Source organism: Callospermophilus lateralis, chromosome 15, assembly GCF_048772815.1.
Source record: "Callospermophilus lateralis isolate mCalLat2 chromosome 15, mCalLat2.hap1, whole genome shotgun sequence".
In the NCBI taxonomy this organism is placed as follows: domain Eukaryota; kingdom Metazoa; phylum Chordata; class Mammalia; order Rodentia; family Sciuridae; genus Callospermophilus; species Callospermophilus lateralis.
This window is the reverse complement of record NC_135319.1, coordinates 54,525,577-54,549,717: the sequence shown is the minus strand read 5'-3', so window position 1 is coordinate 54,549,717 and position 24,141 is coordinate 54,525,577.

Genomic DNA, 24,141 nt, shown 5'->3' with positions numbered 1-24,141 from the left:
CCACCTCTGATCACACCCCATCTCTTCTAGGTGATCAATTATAATAATTGTATTAATTTTCAACTTTATCTCTTTACCTCCTTCCATGGTGTGGATGTGGATTGTCTGCATCAAAATTCATGTTAAAACTTAATTCATGTTAAAACTTAATTGCCAATGTAACTGTATGGAGTAGTGGGTCAGCTTTTCTTTGCAACCTGCTCATCAGTGTGAGCCCCAGACTTTTCTGCTGGTTTTCATCAATCAGAATGTGTAATGTTTCACCCATTTTTGAGGTCATGGGGGCACCATCCTCATGAGCAGACTGGAGGAGTTCTCTCGCTTGGGGAGCTGAATTACTTAGTGTGAGAATGGATTGCTAAAAAACAAGGGCATCCCTTGTGCTTTGCCTCTTTGCATTTGCCCATTTGCCCTTCCTCTGTCCTCTGTGAGTTGAAGCATCTGCCCTTGCCAGATGCAGCTGCTGAACTTGGATGTCCCAGTCTCACAACCATGAGCCAAAATAAACTCCTTTCCTTTTAAAAATTACTCAGTCTGAGGTGCTTTTTGTAGCAACAGAAAAGGACTAAGACACCTCCTGTAGCTCATGATCCAATACTCTTACATCACTGTCTCCTCCCTTCATTTTACCCAATATAGCATTTTTACTCTTTTTGGTTAAATCAATAAACAGAAGCTGTTTTATTGTAGCTACATAAACAATGCTCTCTGTAGAGCTAGGAAGTGTGTTTTGACTCCATTTCCTTTCTTTTATAGCTTTGTCTTTCTTTCCTAGAGTCCTAACATTCCCCTCCCCCTCCCTCCCTCCCTCCCTCCCTTCCCTTCATTTTCTTTGTGCTGGGATTTGAATCCAGGAACTGAGCTACATCCCCAGCTTGCCTGCCTATTTATTGATTGATCAATTGATCTATCATCTATCCATCTTTTGAGACAGGGTCTCATAAGTGCCCAGGCTGGCTCAAACTTGCAACCTCCTACTTCAGCCTCCAAAATAGCTGGGATTACAGGTGTGCACCCTCACGCCTGGCCTAATGTTCTTTTTAACCACAAAAACAAGTTCTATGGTATCAGGTATAGAGTTAAGTACTTTTTTTCCTGAGGAGATGAAGTCCCTTCCTGTGGCATCCATTTGCCTCCTCTGATCTGGGCCTGCTCCTCTGCTGTAAGTCAAGGGTTTTGATTAAGGCAATTGAGGAAGAATGTTTGCCTCATAGAGTATAATACGTAGCACTTCTCCCAGTAATCCAAAGAGATTGCATGGGAAAGATGAGGACCTCATGAAGAAGGCACGGGAGGTCACACATGAAGTTCTACACATGCTCCGTCTCCTGATTACACCTGCCTACCTGTGGTGATGCCTCTTCCTTATACCTCCACCCACCTTTAAGGCAACACAGTCTTCACCTGAGGAGCAGAATCACTCTCCCCTCACAATCCCTTTGTATGGCTCCAGTACATTTCCCAATGCACCCCAGCAGCCCCTCAGACTTCAGCAGGATGGTGGTGAAGCTCCCAGTGATGAAGCCCTGATCCAAGAGGGACACTGGCATTCAGATGGATGCTGCCACTGGGTCAGGCTTTATTTGCAACATCCCCACCCAAGATCTTCTGCTCCCTTCAATTATGCACCTGTTAAATCAGACATCAACACCCATGTGTCCCAAGGACAAACACTAATTGTCAGGGACAGTGCCCAAACCCACAGCAAGCCAAGAAGCTCCCTCTTTTGCAGCCTCATAATTAGTAGTGTGCCTCCCTTTATCCTGGGAGCCAGTATGCTGCATTGCTGTGCCCTGTCATGTTCAGTTTATTTCCTGCTGCTCCTTGGGGCTGTCCTAAAAAATAAAAGAGCCACACATTATGCTTCAAGTTATCCTAAGAGGGCCTGCAAGAAAGGACTCTTCTAGGAAGGCCTTCATTTTATTTTCAGTCAAAAGTCTTTGTTCTCACAACTCTTTCTGAAGGAAAGGGACATAATGGCCAATTCTTCCCAATAACATGATGGTATGTTTCTAATTTCATATATTGATGAATAAGAAGCTGGAAGGAAATATACCAGTATGTTAGCAGCTCTTATCTCTGGACATAGATGAAAAAGTGATAATTTTTCTTTTAAAAACTCTTTTGCATTTTCTTATATTTTGAATCTGTATCTACCATGAGATGGTATTTAACAGATACTTTGAAATACTTAAACATTTGTGAGAAGAGAGCCCATCTTGAGCCTTTTTGGACACATCTGACCGCTGGAGTGGTGGGGGCACTGCTCTCCTTTGCAAGGATGGGCACACCAGGATGGCAGAAACTGCACTGTCACAGCTGTCTCTCCAGCACTGCAGCTGTGTCTGGTGCATAACCGGCACTCAGAATATGTTTTGAAAATACACTAACAACTGAATGAGCAGGAAGAAATTCCTGAAGCCTGAGTTGATCCAACCAGCAACTTGGTCACCAGGGAGGAGGCCAGACCAGGCATCTCTCAGCCCAGCCTTCAATGTCTGAGTCCTGAGAGAACAGGATGTTGTAAGTAACAGCGGAAAGAGCTGTCATTCTAACAACAAAGAACTTTGCTTTAGAACTGCACCAAGAATATGCATCAAAGAAAGCAGAGAAAGTGTATTTACTCCCTTGCTCCTTTGTAGACCACCCGCACACTTTGACTAAAGGGGCTTATCCATGAAATACAAGCAAAGCCTGCCTAATTGGAACTGAAGTGCTTTGTGAAGCAAGAGCACCAACCAGCAGTTTGAACTTGTTTCTGAACATGTTAGTGGCAGCTTAGTTCTCACTACATAGATTGTTCTTATTAAAATTCATCAAGGCACAAGTTGTTCTCTTAAAACATCCTATTTGGGTGGGGCAGGACAGTGGTCATTTCTATCTGTGCTTTTCTCCCTGTCAAGTTCAAAGCTCATTCCTGAGAGTCAGGTGACATGGGAAGCACAATGGGAAGTGAGGTTTCTCACTGCGGCCATCCTTGAGTGTTAGATCTCAGGCTTTATTTATCCTTCCTTCTTCTTAATTCCAAATTAACATTGCATGGCTAGGAATGGTGATGTACGCCAGTAATCCCAGAGACGAAGGCAGGAGGACCACAAGTTCAAGGTCAGCCTCAGGAAGTTGGCAAGACCCTTTCTCAAAATTTAACAAGGGAGGGAGGTCCTGGGGATGTAGCTCAGTGATAGAATGCCCCTGGGCTCAATCCCCTGTACCAACCAACCAACAAAAAGCACTGCAATGCTTTATGTCAGTGTTCCTAGAATTTTTACCAAACTCCAGTTTCTCTGGGACTGGTAGGTGCTTCTCAGAAGTGAAGGTGGACCCAGCAAGGTTTCCACATAATGTTCCACAGACCCTGTGATGGTTCATTGGATGTGTCAATGTGGTTAGGCTGTGCTGGCTAGTTGTTTGGTCAAACATCTAGACTAAGATGTTGCCAGGAAAGCATTTTGTCAATGTGATTAGCATTTAAATCAGCAGACTTTAAATAGAGCAGATTACCCTCCATGATGTGGGTGGTTCTTGTCCAATCCGTTTTAGACCTTAAGAACAAAGAAGACATTCTACCTCAAGACTATAACATAGAAATTCAGCCTGGGTTTCCAGTCTGCTGGCCTGCCCTTCAGTTTTTGGACTCAAGACTAAAAGTTTAATTCTTGTCTGCATTTTCAGCTAACTGACTGACCTTAAGGATTTCAGACTTGCCAACTTCCAAAGTTACATGAGTCGATTTCTAAAAATAAATATCAGTCTGTCAGTCTTCTCTCTCTCTCTCTCTCTCTCTCTTTAACTCTCTCTCTCTCCCTCTCTCTCTTTCTTTCTCTGTCTCCCTCTCTCTCTCTCCCCCTCTTAAACACACACACACACACACACACACACACACACACACACACACACACACGTCCTGTTGGTTCTGTGTCTCTGGAGAACTGTAACAGACACTGACAATGACTCTATCCTTGACCAAACTTTAGTCAGGCTCCTCTGAACACTCCTCTCAACTAGGCCTCATATTTGGCCTAGTGATCCTGGTTTTAGCAAAAACTATTGCTGAAGTTTATCATGAATTCCCCCCCTACTCCGGATATCTAATCAATGCCCCTCCATATCTCAACCTAAGCAAGTTTCTCTTAGTAATTATCTATCTTCTCCCTCACCCTGCTCAGGGGCTATAAATCACCACTTGTTCTTGTTTGTATTTGATTTCAATCTCTCTCCTTATCTTTGTGCCTTTATTTGTATGTTATAACAAATACCATCTGTAAGGTCAGGCATGGTGACCAAAAGGAGGCAGATTAAAAGCTGCTGAACAAGGCTTTATTGAGATTCAATCCTGGGCGAGACCCTCCAGTCCAACAGAGTGGGTTGGGGGAGTCATACCCAGGCTCAGCTGGATTGTAATTTTATCTGGTTTAGGGCACGAAGGGAGGGCTTGGGACCGGAAAAGGAGGTTTTTAGGTTTCCCTTGTCCTCCTGGGGTTGGTCGGGGGATCTTGCTGAGCTCCATGTCCTTCCAGGATCAGTCAGGAGACCCTGCTGAGTGACAGGTGGTTATCACTGCTTGTCTATTGGCGCCTGATTGGTTGTTGCCTGGTGCTTTGTTCTCTTAGCCACCTCAACCCACCTAACACCATCAATTGGGTAGTTAATAAACAGAAATTTACTTCCTTCAGTACAGCAGTCTAGGAAGCACAAGATCAAATTTCAGCAGATTCAGTATCTGGTGAGGGCCAATTTTCTGGTTTATGGAAGGCCCCTCTAGTTAGGTCCTTACCTGGTGGAAGAGGTGAAGGTTTTCTCTCATCCCTCTTTAATAATCTAATTCTAGTCATGAGAGTTCTGCCTCATGATCTAATCACTTTCCACAGCTCTCAACTGTTAATAATATTGCATTAAGAGTTAGGTTTCAACATATGAAATTTGAGGGGACATAAACACTCAGACCATAGTACTTTCATATCATAACAGTCTTGAATAAAATCTATCTTGCCATTTTTTTTTTAAAGAGAGAGTGAGAGAGGAGAGAGAGAGAAAGAGAGAGAATTTTTTTTAACATTTATTTTTTAGTCATCGGCGGATACAACATCTTTGTTTGTATGTGGTGCTGAGGATCGAACCCGGGCCGCACGCATGCCAGGCGAGCGCACTACCGCTTGAGCCACATCCCCAGCCCATATCTTGCCATTTTTAACAGGTGTCTGATAAATAACAATAAAGATCCTAAATCTAAAGCCAATAATAATATACTTAATACTGTTCTGAAGTCAAACTCAATTTCTTGTGAGGTTTCTATTTCTTGTAATAATCAGAAATACTGAAAGTTTAAAAAGCACATGGGTTTACCTGGGGTATAGCCGGCAGGAGGTAGAGAGAGATTATTTTCATGTGTTCCACTTGGGGAAACCAGAAAGCTGGCAGCAATCTGTGGTGAGGTGGGACCCAGGAGTTGAAGAGCAGGATGGTTTCATTAGGGCAAGCTTCTCTTGTGGATAGGATGACCTTGGTAAATTCATCTGTATGATCCACAGGGACTTCAGCAGTATCAAATTGTAGGGTTGATTGGAAAGCCAGATTAGGTCATTGCAGGTCTGGAGTGTCTAAGAAGCAGCTGGTGATCCACAGGGATGCCACAAGTACTCATTTGGGTGAGGGAGTCACAGTGACAACTGGCACATTAGACAGATTGTGCCATCATTCTCCTGACAGTCAACACACTCACATAGGACTGAGCCTCAGATGTTGTCTTAGGGCACAGAAGCAGCTTCCCCACAACTCCTGGGCAAGAGGCCACAAGACCCAGGTGGGACTCCATTCCTAGACCATGGTCCAGCAGTCAGTCAGAAACCAGGTCAGGTGGAGCGAGACAACAGGGAGGGCAGAGAAGGGAAAGTCCAAGACTTGCTAGGTGTCTGAAAAGTGACTTAACTGTGGCACACTGATGGATTGAGGCCATGGTGTCCTCCTGTCCTGCTTAGAAATGATCCTGGACATGGGTGGGGCTGCTTTCGCAGAGGAATGTCACTGAGACTCAGCAGGGAGGGCCTGGAACAGTGAGACCAAGCCTACCCTGTCTTTCCAGCTCCCCTTGAGGAAACTGCAGACATGCTAAGGAGTGTCTCCCCCTGCAGGGTGGGCAGTTCCAGGAAGCAAACCTTGGGCCTTGCACACACGAAACCCAATGTTCTACCTCTGAGCTATATTCCCAGATCCTTCTCCCTTTTATTGCTGGAAGTCTGTACCTTTTCCTTCAGTGACCTACATCACTGCTTAGTAATGATAATAATTATAAATGCAGCTAAATTTTATTGAAACTTCCCTTATGCCAAGCACATGACATACATAATTGCATACAACCAATGTTATTATTTCATGTTTTAAAGGTGGGAAAGCTGAGGCATACGGAATTAACCAAATGCTCCCAATTACACAGCTAGAAAAAACAATGAGACTGCAAAGAATCTGAGTTGACACTTAACCACCAGGCTATTATTTTAGCAGAAAAGTTTATCCCAAAGTATAGTTATTGTTGCCCTGACCACATTAGACGTGGCCTCAAGACGGCTCCTTGTGAGGATGGGAGGACCATTCTGTTAACTATGGACGTAATTACACATCAGGACATCTCTCTGTTGCTAACAATCTTTGATATTCTTTGGCCCAAAGGCATTGCCAGCCCAAGTTCTCATCTTGTGGGACGGTCTCACTTGCTCCCTCTGAGTAGAAATATAGTTATTTGCAGCCTCCTTCCAGTACTAATAGGAGCTCCCCTGAATGCTGAGAAGTAGGTGGTGGTGGGGAATAGTATCCTTTTTGTTTAAGGAGCATTGGGAATAATACATTTTTAGCAGTTTATTAGCTACCTCAAATGCTCCTTAGTTATTAGACAGATTGAGGGTCTATTGTATTTTTGCTTTTTGGAAATAGTGGCATCCAAATTATAAGTATCTGTGGCTTTGGATGAAAACATCTGGCATTAGATTCTTTCCCCACTGTAGGTTAGCTGGGTGACCTTCATTCAGTTTCTTAAATTCTCTATCTCAGGTCCTTCATCAGTAGGAAAAATGCCATGTAGGGTTGTGAGGATGGAAGGAAATATTTATAAAACAATTAGCTTGGAATTAACATAGTACATAGGTTCTCTCAATGATTGTTCTTCTCTTCCTCCTTGTTAAAAAAGTATATGCACAAAAGGGAACTTGAGTCAGGCTAAAAGTTCTCAGCTCATTCAGGTTTCATTTAATTTTTTTTTCAGAGACTTCTTGTTCCTAGGGATCCCCATTTTGATAGGTTCTACTCCATGTGGTTCCTAGAAGGGAGTTGAGTCTATTTACTGCTGGTGGGTAAAAGTTAGATCTCCTTTAAGGGGACCACTGGAATCATTCAGCACTGAGGACAGGGACAACACCTACTCACTGTGCTTGTTCCCTTATTCCAATTCTGGGGCACAATTTCTGGCCATGGTGCTGAAGGAAGCTTTGAGGGATTCTTTGACTGCTCTTTTAAGAATTCATTTCCTTGGGTCACAGGGTGATTCACAGGTCTTGTGGGTGGCCTGGGCCTAGATTCTGGTCAGTCTCTACAGTTTAGCTCTGCAGCTCTTCACTGGAGTCATTTGTCCAATTCAGGAAGATACTGTATCAGTTGGGACAAGGGGAAACAGGCCAGTTTTGACAACTTCTGATTCAGCATTTATCCCAAAGGCTAGCTTCCTATTTTTCAAGAATGCAATAAAATAAAAATGCTGATAGCTAGTATTAATTGAGCCCCTACTATCTACCTGTATATTAAATTAAGTAATAACATCCAATAAGATCAGACTCTGACTTGATGTACAGTAAGCAATTAATAACTTGCTTTTGCTATTGCTATTTTTATTCAATATTCTTAAAATTCTGATGAGTAGATGCTGCCATCTTTATTTTACAGATGAAGAATCTGACAATTGTTAGCAATAAATAATATATATTGAGGCCAACCAGCCAAAAGACAGCAGGACAAAATTAGACACTAGGTTGTTTGGTGCAAAAGCTATTGTCAAAACATTATGCTACTTCTTAAGATGCTGCTGGCCACATGAGCGGAGGGCAGCATGACTACTTGACCTCATCTATTTCTTCTTAGCTCAATCCAGTAATTCATAGGAGCTTGCTCACATGGGCTTGCAAGAGCAGAGTGTTTGCCTCTCTTTTCAATTATGTGTTCAGTGACACAGCATTTGTAGCATGAGATTATCCATGATGGGAATATTTATACCATGGAACTAGGCGAAGACTACAAATCAGGCCTTTCTAAATTTTTCTGGAGGTATGGCTTACTAGTACACTACTGGTCAAGTCTATTAGAATAAGTCATGAACAATGTCAAGGACTTTCCTTTATGTCTGTGATTATTAGGACGTGGTTTTCTGACTACATATATACCATGAAAGGGAAATGGGAATTAACATGATTGGTGTATTAGTTATCCACTGCTGCATAGCAAATTACCCTGAAATTTCCCTGACTTAAAATAATGATGAATATATATCATCTCTTATAGTATTGGGGGTCAAGAATTTGAGAGACACTTTGTTGATTTGCTCTGACTTGCAATTTCTTGTGAAATTGCAGACAAGGTACCAGCTGGACCTCTGGGCGTCTGAGCAAATTTGTCTCACCCATATGGTTGGTAAAGTCACACTGGAAGTTGTCTGGAAGCCTCAGGTCCTATTCACTAGGACTTCACCAGTGACAAGACTGCGTGAGTGTTTTCATGACATGACAGTAGACCGCCTTCAGGATGAGAACTCAATAGAACAAGGGAGCTGGGTGTGAGGGCACATGCCTGTAATCCCAGTGACTCAGGAGACCGAGGCAGGAAGATCACAAGTTTGAAACCAGTCTCAGCAACTTAATGAGGCCCTAAGCAAGTTATTGAGACCCTGTCTCAAAATAAAAAAAAAATAAAAAAGGGCTGTGGATATAGTTCAGTGGTCAAGTGCCCTTGGGTTCAATCTCCAGCATTAAACAAATGGGGGAAGGGGAACAAGGTAAGAAAGGTAAGAGTTGCAAAGTCTTTGATAGCCCAGCTTCCAAAATCAAATCCTGCCATTTCTGCTGTATCCTATTAGTCACAGATCACCCTCTGTTCAGTGTAGGAAAAGACTACACAAGGGCATGACTATTAGGAGGCAAGAATTGCTGGAGGGATCTCGTAGGTTGGCATCACAAAACATATAGAGAAACTGTACACTGTACATCCTCCAGGGATGATAGCAAATCATTTCTCTTCGAATCCCATGGCCACCTGCCTGATATCTGTAGCAAATAGTGTTTTCTAAGCAATAAAGGAGGATGGCTGTTGGCTAGGCAAACAAATGATAGGGTCTGCTATGACATTATACACTCCCCAGAAAGAAACTCTTCTTGTTCTCAGCAGACAATTGGCCTCTACATGTTTTCTCCCAGCTTATTAACCAGCATAAATCACTCTTGTGTTTTTTCTACTTGGTTTGCACAAGCCAACTTTGTGTCTCTCTAATTGAATAGGCAGCCTTTTCATGGGGGCGGGGCTGGAACCAAGAATGGATCTCTGAGCAGTGAGTAAGGGGAAAAAATGAGACATGTGGAAAATAGAGTTTGTTTCTTTGGCTCCGAGGAGACGAGGTAGATAATTGCCTCTACCGGATTTGGTCTGATCACAGTTGCGTAATTCTGAAGTTGCTGCTTGCTGGGTTAATGTCCAGGACGTTGTGAGACTACTGCCAAGGGAGTTGTCTTTAGAAATATTTGAAACATTTTCAGAGCAGTATACAATGTAGGAAAGGGAAGAGAATGTAGTTTTTATATCAAAGTATTGTTGATGATTATTAACATTTGATTCTTTCACAATATAAATCTCACAAATTAACTCCGAGGAAGGCAAGTATTATCACCCTGACATCATAGATTCTGCTTTTCACTCAAAACTTTAATATGAAGAACTAAGAATACAAGCAGTTAATAAATATTTACCTTGTAAAAAAGTAAATATAAAGCAGATATAAAGGTCAATATAAAACAGATAAAGAAGACATCACAATCTCCCCCTCTTTATTTCCTCCAAACCTCAAATTAAATGTTTAAATCCAAGGGTTCTCATACAGAAAATATATTTTCCTCCTGAGATAGCTGGATGTGGGACAGAATGTTTGGAATGTAGCTTTCCTCATTCACTTGATTAATTGTACCATCCATTTATGTGTTCTGTATAGAAAAATCACACCAGCACCAGGTGTATGCCAGACCCTTATTACCATAAGGACGGACATGAGGGATGGGTGCTGGATGGCAATTTCATGGAAAGAGTCATGATTATTTTGGAAAGGTCTCAAATAACAATCTCTTTTGACCTAAAGTGAGGTTCCCTTTATTTTTTATCTTCCTAGAAATTGTTAAATATATTCTTGTCAAAATTCCCACTCAGTCAGAATTCAATGAAAGCAATAGATCACTAGGATATTATATGTCATCATGATTTTATTACAAGGATTTGACTTTACACACTTTTTGAAAGGTTGTCACCTACTTTCTAGAGGCTGTTATCTTCATCTCTGATACTGAAGCGTGTATTCCTCAGGGCAGGTCGGGATGGGAAAGGAAGGGAAGGGAAGAGGAGAGAGGATGGATGTACATCAGAGGAGAACAAGGACATGCTGGAGCCTGGGGGTGACTTGGAACGTACACAGAGGGCCTGGACCCTATGATACCATACCACGGCCTAGAACTTTGAATACTTGGTGTCCTGGAAACACTGGTGCACTTCTTCATGGAGCTAAGCGTACACCTGATCCACGAGCATTAAGCTGAAGTCAGATTCAAGAAAGGATGGAGTACGTGTGCAGGCCTGGTTGGTGTTTCATGCCAACAAGGTGACCCATAGATGACCAAGTGTAACAACTGCTGGGTGTCCTGCACAGACCTTCTGAGTGCCAGAGAAGTATGGCTATTATTTTGTTCCTGCTCTCCAAATGCCTTTTAGCCTGATTCAAGTTCCCTTTTGTGCTCCAACTGTCCCTGGTGGCCCATCCTGGCTGAAGATGAACAGGGAAGGGGTGCTGGGAACATACGGATGCATGGCTAAGTTGACACATTACAAAGCTGTCACACCACTCACAGGCTGATGCGTCAGATTCCTGGTCTGCAGTCCTGCTTTTCATCCTGTTAGCTAACCATGACTGATGATTTCAGGATCCACTATCCAGGATCCTCATTTTTTTTTTTTTACCTCCTGTTACCAATGAACTTCTTGTTCACTCCTTTTCATCCATGATTCTCACAGTCATCCTTGATCTTCCTTCCCCTCTGAACTGTCCATCTGCATAGTCTCTAATTAAAGCATCCTTCTCTCAACTGCTCCTCCCCATTCAGCCTGAGTTCTTACAAACCATACTGTGATCTTTGACCTCAGTAAGATTGTTAGTCTGTTGGCTCCTTTGCTTTCACCTAAAGCATCGCCCTCTTTTTCTTTGTTATCCTTCTTACTCTTGTTAAATTCTCTGGACCATCATGGCCCTAAACCTCCTTACCTTTCTGTCTTTTTCTCAGTGTCATCAATGAAACCCCAGTGTAGATGGATACAAACAGCTTCCTTCTCAGGGCCTCCTCTGAGCACATGTGCTGCTAGAGCAAGTCAAACAACAGGACTAAGATTGCTGATCTCATTGGGTCTTCACTGCTGTCCCAACTCCTCCCCCTCTGTCTCCAGTCTGGATAGACAGACAGACATAGCGACATGTATTCTATAATGTTATCAATTTATATAGGTAAATAGTAGATAGATACATTAAAGTATAGATTCACATACAGTTCTAAGAAATCATACAGAAGTCTTTCCTGTACTTTGACCAGTTTCCTCCAATGGTGGTATTTTGCGGAATGAAAGCATAACATCACAAGTATATTAACAATGATGTAATTCAGATTTTAAATTTACTTCTCCTCGTGTGTGTGTTACTTCTTTATAATTTATCCCCGTGGAGGGCTGGGCATCCCCCAATACTGTCAAGATGCTAAACAGTTCCAACAACACACAGACATCACCAGGAGCCTTCCGGTTGTCCTTCTGTATCACCCCCTCCTTCTTCCTGCTCCCAGTCCTCATCCTTAACTCTCGACAACTAGTAATCTGTCCTGCATCTCTAAAATTTTGTCATTTGAAAGATGTTTTGGAAGTGGGGTCAAATATTATGTAACTCTTTGTGACAGGGATTTTGCACTTGGCAGAATACTCTGAAGATTTATCCAGGTAGTATCAATAGTTCATTCTTCTATTTTTAAAATTACATTACTGAACAGTATTCTTTGGATGCATGTGCCACAGTTTTTAAACAATTATCCTATTGAAAGATAGTTGTAAGGATTCCACCTTGAGACTAATTTAAGAAAAGTCACCTGTGAATATTTTTGTATAGGTTTGTGTGTGTATGTGTGTGTGTGTGTGTGTGTGCGCGCGCATATGAGCAGTTCTCTGAGATAAATGCTTAGGATGTAGTTTCTGCTGGTTGCAGGTTCAGTATTTTTTTTAGATGTCAATGGATCTTTATTTTATTTATTTATATGTGGTGAATCAAACCCAGTGCCTCACACATGCTAAGCAATTACTCTGCCACTGAGCCACAAACACAGTATATTTTTAATGACTTGGAGGTCTCACTATGTTGCCCAGGCTAGTCTTGAACTCACAATCTTCCCACCTCAGCCTCCTGAGTAGCTGGGATAATAAACATTTGCCACCATGACTGGCACACATTCATTTTTAAAAGGAATTTCCAAGCTGTTTTCCAGAGTGGCAGTACCATTTACATATACTCTTTATAGGTATATACGGTTGACATTCCCACTAGCAATGTGTGAGTGATAAAGTTTATTTGTATCTTCGCCAGCATTTAGTGTTGCCTCTATTTTTAATTTTAGTCATTTTAGTAGCTGTGTGAGACTATATCTTTATTGTTTTCATTAGAATTTTGTTTTTTTAAAAAATGTTTGTAGTTGTAGATGAACAGCGTGCCTTAATTTTGTTTGTTTATATGTGGTGCTAAGGATTAAACCCAGTGCCACACGCATGATAGGCAGTGCTCTGTCACTGAGCTATAGTCCCAGCCTGTAATTAGCATTTTCTTAATGGTTAATGAAGTCAAACATCTTTTCATGTGCTTATTTGCCATCTGTGTATTCTATTCAATAAAATGTGTCGTCTTATTTGCCCACTTTCTAGTTGCATGTGTTTTTGTTTGTTGGCTTCCATTCTGGATCTTTTCCTTTCATCTCTTAACAAGGCCTTTTTACAGAACAACAGATTTTAACCTGATTATGTTCAATTTCTTAGGTTTTCCTTTTATTTTGCTATCAAGTCCAAAAACACTTTGTATGGCCTTGTATCCTTGATTTTCTCTTAAGTGTTTTTTTTAAAAGATTTTATAGTTTTACATTTTATATTTATATCCACGATCCTTTTGAGTTCATTTTTCTCTAACGTAAGACAGGTCAAGATTCATTTTTATTTGTTTGTGTATTTATTTTGCTTATGGGAATTCATATACCATTTGTTCAAAAGACTATCCTTCTTCAGCTGAGTTTTCTCTAAACATTTGTCCACAAATTCAGTGGAATAAATCCTTCTAATTTATTTTTTTCTTTCTTTTTTTTTAATTTAAAAAGATATTCTAGCTCCTTTGCCTTTTTGTATAAATTTGAGAATAATCTAAAATTGCTAGGACTTTAATAGCCATTGTGTTACACTTGTATATCAATTTGGGGGAAATTGACATCTCCGCCATGCTGGCTCTTCTGGTCCATGAACCCAATGTGTCTCCTATTTCTTTAGTATTCTCCCAGCAGCATTGAATATTGTTCAGCATACAAGTCCTGTATGTGTTTTGTTTTCAAATTTATACCTAAGTATTTATTTTTCTGAGAAATTATAAATGGCGTTGCATTTCAGCTTTATTTCCACATGCCGGTTGCTTATAGAAGTGCAATTGCTTGTATGTATCGTGCATTGATACTGAGCTGTCGTTATTTATACGAGTTTATTTCAGATTACTTGAGATTTGCTACGTAAACAACCATGTCAGCTGCACACAGAGTCAGTGTATTCCTTCCTTTTCCATCTGTATGATTTTTATTTACTTTTCTTACCTTAATTGTACTAGCTAGAATCTAGAACGTCCAGTAAGATTGGTGAAAGACGAAATTGTTTCTCCCTCCCGAGCTTAGGAGGAAACCATTCAGCTGACAACTGAATGATTTTTCTTACTGCCAGGAAGAGGTAGAAGCCCAAACTCCCCACCTGATGACAATCTTAGGTGGGCTCCTTACTGGCTGTTGAGGAGGATTGTCTCAGGTTCCTGCCATCTCAGCAGGGTCTTGGGTGTCTTGCTACCACCTTGCAAGACTAGGAATCTAGGATCCTTCCACACTCGCTGATGCTGCTATGGGTGGGGACGAGAATCACAGTCTTTTTCATGATGTTTGGCTGGGGCAGGGGAAGTTGTTCTCCTGCTGTTCTGGACTTTCTTTTTTCTATTCATTTGACTAAAGATTTGAGGCTTTTTCTTGGGGATGCATTTTCTTTCTTTCTTTTTTTTTTTTTTTGATTCACATCAAATGTCTTGATGTGGCTACTGAATTATTTGATTTCAAATTTGGGATATAAAAGGCAAAAAGAAATCCCGAGGAATTTACCACTACGTCATTCCTCCATCCTGAGGTTTCCAGGCAATTCCCCTTTTCTCATCTTTCACTCTTCCTGTATTTTATAGATAAAACGTGTAGAGATTTTAGTTGTACTCAACAGGAGGAATAGAGAAAAGTACACCTATTCCATTTTCTTGAAAGCAGTTCTCTCGTTGTGGTTTTGACTTGTACTTCCCTAATGCCTAAGAATGTTGAACACCTTTCCATGTTCTGATATGCCACTCTTCAGTGGAACCCAACTATTATTTAAATTCCTCTCAACTTTCTGATGATCGTATGTCCTCCCTTATTAACTACAGATTTCTTCCTTCTCTAAGAAAATTGAAGTCATCACATGGAAATTCCCACCAATTTCTGACACCAATTCCAGAAACTCATCTCAAACAGCCCCCTTCTACCTGTTCTCCTGCACGGGGTCCTATCTCTTTCTCAGAACTCTGCACAACTAATTATTGCACAACTAATAATTAACATTATTCACTAATTACTCCTTTTCAGTCAATTTTTTGCATTAACATTTAAATTTGTTCAATTCTTTCTTTGCTAAACAAAAGCACACAAAAACTTCCACTCCCCTTCATCTTACCTTATTTCTTTCTTCTATCTCTTCTAAAATTCTTAAAATAATCATCTTTTTTCCCAGTCTGCCTTCTTTTCTCTTCCTCTCACTCAAACAGCTCTTGCTCAGATCAAGAGTCACCAAATGCAGTGGACAGCTTTTAGTCCTTGCCTTTATCTGACCATTCTTTCCTTCTGGAAATCCCCTCCTCCCACACTCCTGAGCACCCTGACTCCAGGTTTTCCTCCCACTATTTTGGATCCTCATTCTGTCTCCTCTGCAGATACTTTCTCTCTTAACAGGCTGTTAAATATATTGGAGTTATTCAAGATCTGGTCCAATCTCCTTTCTGTTCAGTTATAATCACTCTAAAAAGTCTCACACAGAACCACAGCTTTGGTTATCAACCCTATAGCAAAGACTTAAGCATCTATATTCTATCCAGACTTCACTGAGCTCCAAATTTGTATATTTAATTGCTTTCTCTACTTCCCCATTCACTGTCACCATAGCACATCAAACACTGTCCTCTGTCTCCTATTCAAACCAGACTGAACGCATGATCTTTCCCCATAAACAGAGTCACCTTCCAGTATTCTTTTTCCCTTTTCCACTGACACTATCACAGTCCAAGTGATCACCATCTACCACCTGGCTGTCCATCAATAGTTTTTAATTGGTCTCTCTGCATCCACTCTTTCTACTAAAGACTGTTCTTTATGCCAGAATACTGAAGCATATAATGGATTATACTAGCCTTTGCTTGTACTCTTCCAGTGCCTTTCCATTGTGCAAGGTCCCAAATCCTTCACCAGGCATATCATGGATTATATGGTCTGGTCTCTTCTTCCAGTCCAGCCTCCTCCCATACCCCTCTTTCCTTTTCATTTATGGCTGGATGTGGTAGCACATACCTGTAATCCTAGTAACTTGAGAGATCCAGGCAGGAGGATTTGAAGCCAGCCTCAGCAACTTAAGGCAACTCTGTCTAAAAATAAAAAATAAAAAAGGGCTGAGTATGTAACTTGGTGGCAGAGTGCTCCTGGGTTCAATTTCCAGTGATTGTCAATTAGTGCCTCTCTCATCAAAGACCTAGGAATTAGACCGGAAACCCTGCATCTGTAGAAGAAAATGTAGGCCCAACACTCATATGGATCAGCTCAGGAACTGACTTCCTTAACAAGACTCCTAAGGTGCAAGAAGTAAAATAAAAAATCAATAAATGGGGGGCTGGGGATGTGGCTCAAGCGGTAACACGCTCACCTGGCATATGCGGGGCACTGGGTTCGATCTTCAGCATCACATAAGATAAAATAAAGATGTTGTGTCTGCCAAAAACTGAAAAATAAATATTAAAAAATTTAAAAAAATAAATAAATGGGATGGCATCAAATTAAAAAGCTTCTTCATAGGAAAGGAAACAAAATATATCAATTAGAAAGGTGTGATTTTCTTCAACCTCAGCAATACTAAGGAGCAGAGAATTGGAGGAGAGGCTACCTCCTACTATAAAGATGAACATGCCCTGCTCCAGGACCTGGAGTTAGAGTTAGGATACCACTCTGCCCATAACTCTCATTTCCAAATCTGTCCTTCATCCAAGGTGCTCCTTGGATACTTCTACTACTGCTTGTCTGATGATTCTGTCCTCTGTCTCCTATTCAGATCAATGAGCAACCTAATGGACCCTGGCATTAGGCCATGAATTCCTTATCAGCATTGCTTCTATGGCACAATCACGCTGAAGCATACTGCTTGGTAAATGCAAGACACAAGTCACAGGATAATGTCCCCCTACACCCTGACACTCAACCCCTAGAATCTCCTCTTCTTCTGCCTCCCCACCTTTCTATTATCTAGTTGGTTTATGGTATTGTCAAAATAACCATTTCATTGTGGATATTCTCTATTTTTGTATTCAATGTTAAATTGTCTATTTCTCTTTTCAATTCTGTCAGTGTTTGCTGCATCGGCTTTGGGGTTGTGTTGTTAGGTGTTTGTATTTTTACAATGAGTATATCTTCTTGATGGATTGATGCTTTTATCACTACATGATTCTCTTTGTGTCTGCTAAGGCTTTTAAAATTATTATTTGTTCTTTTTAGATATATACATAACAGTGGAGTATATTTTGACATATTATACATACATGGAGTATAACGTCCCACTCTTGTGGTTATGCATGATATGGATTTTACAGCGGTCATGTATTCATATCTAAACATAGGAAAGTTAAATCCAATTTATTCTACTATTTATTTTTGCCACCAAGTCTAGTTAATCTGATATTAGTATAGCCATTCCAATTTTTTGGTTTCTGTTTTTATGGTATATTTTTTCCCATCTTTTTAACTTCAACCCTCAACTTAAAATATGTCTCTTTTAGATATCATATGACTGTATCATGTTTTAAAGTCCATTCTAGCAATCTCTGCTTTATATTGAGAGTATTTAATTCATTTACATTTAATATAATTACAGATAATATAGGATTAATGCCTTCTATTTTGCTATTTGTTTTCTATATGTTCTGTGTCTTTTTTGTTTCTCTATTCCCCCATTACTGATTTTCTTTTATACAAAGTATATATTTTCTGATGTGCCATTTTAATTTCCTTATCATTTCTTTTACTGTATATTTTCTTTGGGGTTTCCCTAGCCATTACAATTGACATCTAACTTATAATAAGTACTTCAGATAATACCAACTTAATTTTAACACTTTACAAAATCTTTGTCTTTATAGATCTCAAATTACCCCTTCCCCATCCACACTTTTGTGGTATTATTGCTGTACAAATTGCACACTTTGGATACCCACCAGTGTAGGTTTATTATGGCTTTAACAGTTGCTTTTTAAATCAACTAGAGTAAAAAGTTACATAGAAAATATACATGGAACACTGTCTTTTATATTTATCTATGTAGTTTCCTTTGCTTGTTTCTATGGACTGAATTATATATCTCCCCTGCTCCCCAAATTTATATATTAAAACCCTAATCCCCAATATGTTTATATTTGGAGAATATTATGAATTCTATCACATAATTAAGGTTAAGTGATGTCATAACTCTGAAGTCTTAGTCTGATAGAATTGGTGGCCTTATGAGAAGAGTTAGGGGGGGGGATGTTATTCTTTGTTTCTGTTAGGTGAGGACACAGCAAGAAAGCAACCATTTATAAGCCAAAAAGAGAGTCTTTACCCAAAACCACTCTAACTATGTTGGCACCCTGAAATGTCTACATTCCAGAACTGTAAAAAAAATTAATTTCCATTGTTTAAGCACCCAGTATGTGATAGTTTTTTTTTTTTTTTTTTGCAGCCCAAGTTAGATACAAACTTAGATACCCAAGTTTGTTCCTGGATTCTAGTTAATACACAGATGACCCTTCATTTCTGCCTTGGAGAACTCCTTTAATATTTCTTTGCAGGGAACTGGCAATGACTTCTCTGGTATTTTTGTTATTTGTTTTGCTGTTGTTGTTAATTTCTTTCTAATTTTGGAATTTCTTAATTTCTCTTTTGGTTTTGAAGGATAATTTATCTTTTTTATCTTTCATCATGTTGAATATGTTATTTCATTGATTCCTGCTTCCATGACTTTTGTTGAAAAAATTAACCATTAATCTAACTGAGGATACTATTTATGTGATGAGTTGCTTCTTTAAAGAGTCTCTCTTTTTCTTTATCTTTTAACAGCTTGATTGTGATTTAATCTCTCAGCTTTTCCTACTTGAAGTTCATTGGGGTTTGGGGATGTGCAGATTAATTTTTTAAAAGTTGTCAAAATTTTGACCATCATTTATTCAAATATTCTTTATTCCCCTCCTCTCTCTTTTCTCTTTTTGGAACCCTCATTATGTTCATGTTGGTATCCTCAATGGTGTCTCAGATCAAAATCTTTCTTCTTTCTGTTCATTACACAAAAATTATCCGATGACCTATCTTCAGGTTCCTTTATCCATCCTGCTCAAGTATTCTATTGAGCTACAGCTTTCATTTCTGCTATTGCATTTTTTAACTTTATAATTTCTATTTTTTAAAAAAATAATTTCTCTTTATTGATATTGTATACTTGTTGAGTCATTAGTCCTCTAGTTTTCTTTAGTTCTTTGGATGATTTCTTCTTCTTCTCCTCTTCCTCCTCCTCCTCTTTCTTCTTCTCCTCATTATTACTATTATTATTATTATTTTGGACTGTGGATTGAACCCAGGAGGCACTTTACCTTTGAGTTACATCCACATCTTTTTTTCTTTTAAGACAAGCTATCACTAAGTTGCCGAGGCTAGCCTTGAACTTGTGATTCAGCCTCCCAAGTAGGATTATAGTAGTCTGAAGCTTCTTAAAGCACAGTTTCTATTGACTAGGCTTTTCTTATGTAAGAGACATATTTTTTGTTTCTTTCTTCTTTGCACATATCATAGTTTTCTATTTAAAATGAGATTCAGAAATTTTCTTTCTTTTCTTTTTTTCCTTTATTCTATGTCTGTCTGTCTGTCTGTCTATCTATCTATCTATCTATCAATCCATCACTGGGCATTGAACCCACAGCTTCATGCATGTTCGGCAAGCACTCTATCACTGAACTGTATCACAAGCTGTTTTTATTTTTATTTTTGACACAGAGTCTCTCTAAGTTGCTCAGACTAGCCTAGAACTAGATCCTCCTGCCTTAGCCTCCCAAGTAGCTGGGATTACAAGCATGCATAACCATGCCTGACAGCAATTTTCTTGAATAAATACTTCCCAGATAGTTGCAGAACTTTGACAGGGTTATGAAAACACTTATTTTTGTTGATTTTTTGCCAACATTATCATGATTTTGTGGAACAGAAGATTTTCAGAGGTTCTTACTCCAAATCATCTCTGTTGACACCACATGGTAGTTTGAACTAACTTCCACCATAGCACTTGTCACAAGTGGCAAAGCATGACCTACATTATTCCCCTATTAGGCTATGAGCTCCTCTAGGGTAGGGACTGCGTCTTGTTTACTCCTTATCCTCCCCTCTAGTACAAAGAACTGTGCTTGAAAAACATCAAGATGCTGTTGGAAGAAGGAATAATTGAACCTCCAAAAAAGGTAATCATTGAGCAGTTTGTATGTGGTGGAGAATCCTAGAAAAGCTATTCTTGCATTTCTATCTAGATTGTTCTGGGCACTTCTATTCTGTTGTGTCACTTATAATAGGGTGCCTTGAGGCAGTTTTCATAATCATTTGGAGCCTCAGGTTTTTTATATATGCAATGCAGATAATAAAACTGAAGATCATAATATTGTGATCCTAGTATTTCTCAGAGGATCAGATGTGTTGACACATGTAAAACCCATAACAAAGTGTCAGCTACTGCTGCTTTATAATTATGAGTGTTTTGTCTTCTTGATTTTCCTAACTTCAGGGAATCCTTAGTCACTTTCTGTTTAACTTGAGCAAGGGTTTGGAAATGCACCTGCCAATAACAACTGATGAACAATGGTTTCTGTCGCTTACTAATGAGTGGGAGCTTCCATGAAGGCCTTTTGTAAAACTCAGGAGGACTGAACATCCGAGGTTTTCCATCCCTGGGGCTCATGCTTAGATAGTTCTATGAACAGAAAACACCTGCTCTCTAGTGATACTGGCCACGTGTAGAGAGAGGGGTTGAAAGGTGATTTTCCCATGGTAATTGGGGCATTAGAACTAAGGGAAAGGGTGCAATCCTGAGATTTATCTAGAGAGAAGCAACCCACAGATTTGTAAAGCAAAGCCGAGGGGATCTGAGACCTTCTGGGATGGGAATTCTGGGGAGAGAGGCTTATCTCCATGTCCTACTTTAAACATTTGATAGGGAAAATTATGCTGGGATCTCTCTAATTTATACCTTTTGATATGGTTTTTCTCAAAGAAAATTCTTCAGGATATTTTTTTAAGTTTAAAAGCAACTGATCTAATTCAATTCATAATTAGATAAATGAAAATGCAGCCCCAGAAAATTTTGCTGACGTACCCATAGTCACACAGAAAGGGAGTAGCAAAGCTGGGGCTCGCTCCACAGTAGGTGTCTGTTGTGACTGGGAGTCCAGGGTTCTTTCCATCTCGTCTGCCACCTCCCTGCTAAGCCACCTCCCATAGCACCTGAAAAAAAAAAAAAAAAAAAAAACATTCACTGATTTGAATCATAGGATATCCTCACTTTGTAGATAGGTTGTTTCCAAGAATAGACATATCTGCCATATGCAGGATAAAGAGGGTGTGTTTCCAACTCAGGCTCTGGGGTGAACTGAGGCACCACTTAACCTGTGCATGTCTCAGTTTTTCCATCTGAAAAATGAGACTCTGAATCCACTTTCTCCTTGCCTCCTTTGGTTTTTCTGGGGATGACTACTACAAAGGATGTGAAGAATTTTTCATTATAATTTTCCTCAGTTCACATGTCCATTAAGATCCTTGTCAATTGCTGATGTTCATGGACTTGTTTGGTTTAGATAACCACAGCCCTAACTCTCTGGTCAGAGGTTTATCCTCATTCTGATTCTTGAACTGTCAAAAAAAAAAAAAAAAGATTGTGCTGGAGTGACAGGAAGTTTGTCACTCTCTTCCACTCCTAGAGGATAGACATCATGTGATGTGGACGTCTCCACCTAGGATCACTCTCTTCATCTCCTGCCAATGTTTCCTAATACTCACTGGATTCAGAAACCTAAGAGGCATCTATAATAACTCCTACCAAAGACTGGTTTGTCTTCCTCATCTTAGCATATGGTAATTCCAGAAACCTAGAAGCCATTCTTATGGTCTTCCATGCCTTCAAACCTGATGCAGTTTACAGGTAGAAATTGTATTCTTCTTATCAATATCCATACTGCCCTCCTCCACTATTTAGCACCTATGCCACTTGGTGGTTAAGACTGACTATGTCTCCACCTTCATTTGCCCATGCAAATTATAGTCTTCAGGTTGCCTGGTCCAAACTGCTCCTGAAACCTTTCTGACATTTGCACAGGTAGGCTTCTTATAGGGACTGTATCCAGGGGTATGGAAAACAAGAATCTGAACGTGATTCTTAAAAGCTTTGTCATCCACAATACTCTTCCAGTGAGTTTAATTCAGTAAAATTGATGAGATTAGGAAGCTTTCATCTTTGTCTCTGTGTGATTGTTCCAGTAACTTCTATTTAAGCTAATGAATCCATCAGCAACTGGGGATTAATGAGGGTACAAAGACAACAATCAGATCCACTTTCCGGGCATCAGGAATTTGTCTAGACATCATCTAATGAAGTCCGAGCTCAAGATTTTTGTTTTATGACTACTGGGAATGATGCTTGTTCTCCTCCAAGTGAAAGAAATTAAACTCACAGTCATATCTGTACCTTGTTCTTGAAGTTATCTGGTAGTCATTAACAAAGTCAGCATTAGGATAAACTGGCACCTAGAAGGTGGAAGAGACAAGGGCCAGGACCTAGGATCATAGAAAAGAAGCCTAGAGTCCTGATCGAACCTCACCTGAAGCCTGGATTCCACCATACTTATCATTTGAGTAAGTCTGTTAATTTCCTTTATTTAAAAAGACAATTAAAACACTGGTTTTTCTGTGAACTAAAAAAAAAAAGCATCCAAAATGACAAATTATTTAAATCATTAGCTAGTCATGTAATGTTTCCAAAATCATATAATAAATCTGTTAGCATCTCACCATTCCCATCACTGCCAGCTAATCCAAGGCAGCTGTGTGTCTGGTCTAGACTATGGTACAGCCCCCATTTTACCTTCTTATCTCTGCTGTTGGGCCCTTTAATGTCCCTCCACACAGCAGCCCATTGATAGTTAAAAACGGAAACCAGTTCTGGGTACTTTCCTGACGGAACTTTTCTAAGTCTTTTGCTTGCTCTTAAAATGACCCCAATTTCCCTTCTCTGTTCTCCCTGTCACTGCTCTGACCCTGGTGGTTAGACATGGCACCTGTGTCTCCTGTTGCTTCCTTTATTCTCTCTTCCCCAGCCTCATGCCTCCTTATGTTCCCTCAGCAGCAAAGGTCTTTTCCCCCTTGCTGTTCCTGCTGTCTGGAACACCGTCCCTCTCACCCTTCACTCAACTACTTTATTTCAGCCTTTAAGTCACAGCTCAAAGTCACCTTCTCAAGGAAATCTTTCCTGACCCCTCTCCCAGTTACTCTTTGTCCTCTGCAGTGCTTATCTCAATTTGTTATGACCTTTCTTATGCATTGACTTGTTTATTGTCAGTATGTAAGCCCGGAGGCCCTTGGCTGTCTTGTTTAAACTGTGTCCCTGACTTAGAGCTAGGCTTAACAAATATTTATTGCACTGCTGTTGAATGTTGTTGGACACCTGTAGCAAGGTGCTCCCAGAGCAACACCCAGTGATGGGACGAGGCTTGACGTGGAGATCTGCTGGTCCGAGTCCAGTGATAAAGCTGGAAACCTTGGTGTGAGTCATCTGGGAGGTGAGTCAGGTGCTGGGGAGTGCAGGACGGCAGCTAACAGTTGCTTTGGCCAAACAGACCTTGACTTCAGCAGCATCAGCTTCACTGGGGAGTTTTTAGAACTGCAGACTCTCAGTTCCTGCCCCAGACCCAAGCAACCAGAGTTTGCATTGAGCAAGAACTCCCATGCAGTTTTGGTTTGTGAAGTGCTGCTCTTTACGCCAGCACTGTTATCTGAAAGTCCCTGGGCCAGGAGTTAAATGCTTTCACATTTACTGTATGACCTTGAACAGTATTTTTATTCTCTTTCTGTTTTAATCCCTCTATTACAAGACCTGGACCTATTATTTTGTAAATGATATCATGGTGATAAAGTAGGATGCCTTGGGCTGAGGCTCTCCTGCTGGTCTGTGGCCTTTGGAATTGGGACAAAGCCAGAGGAC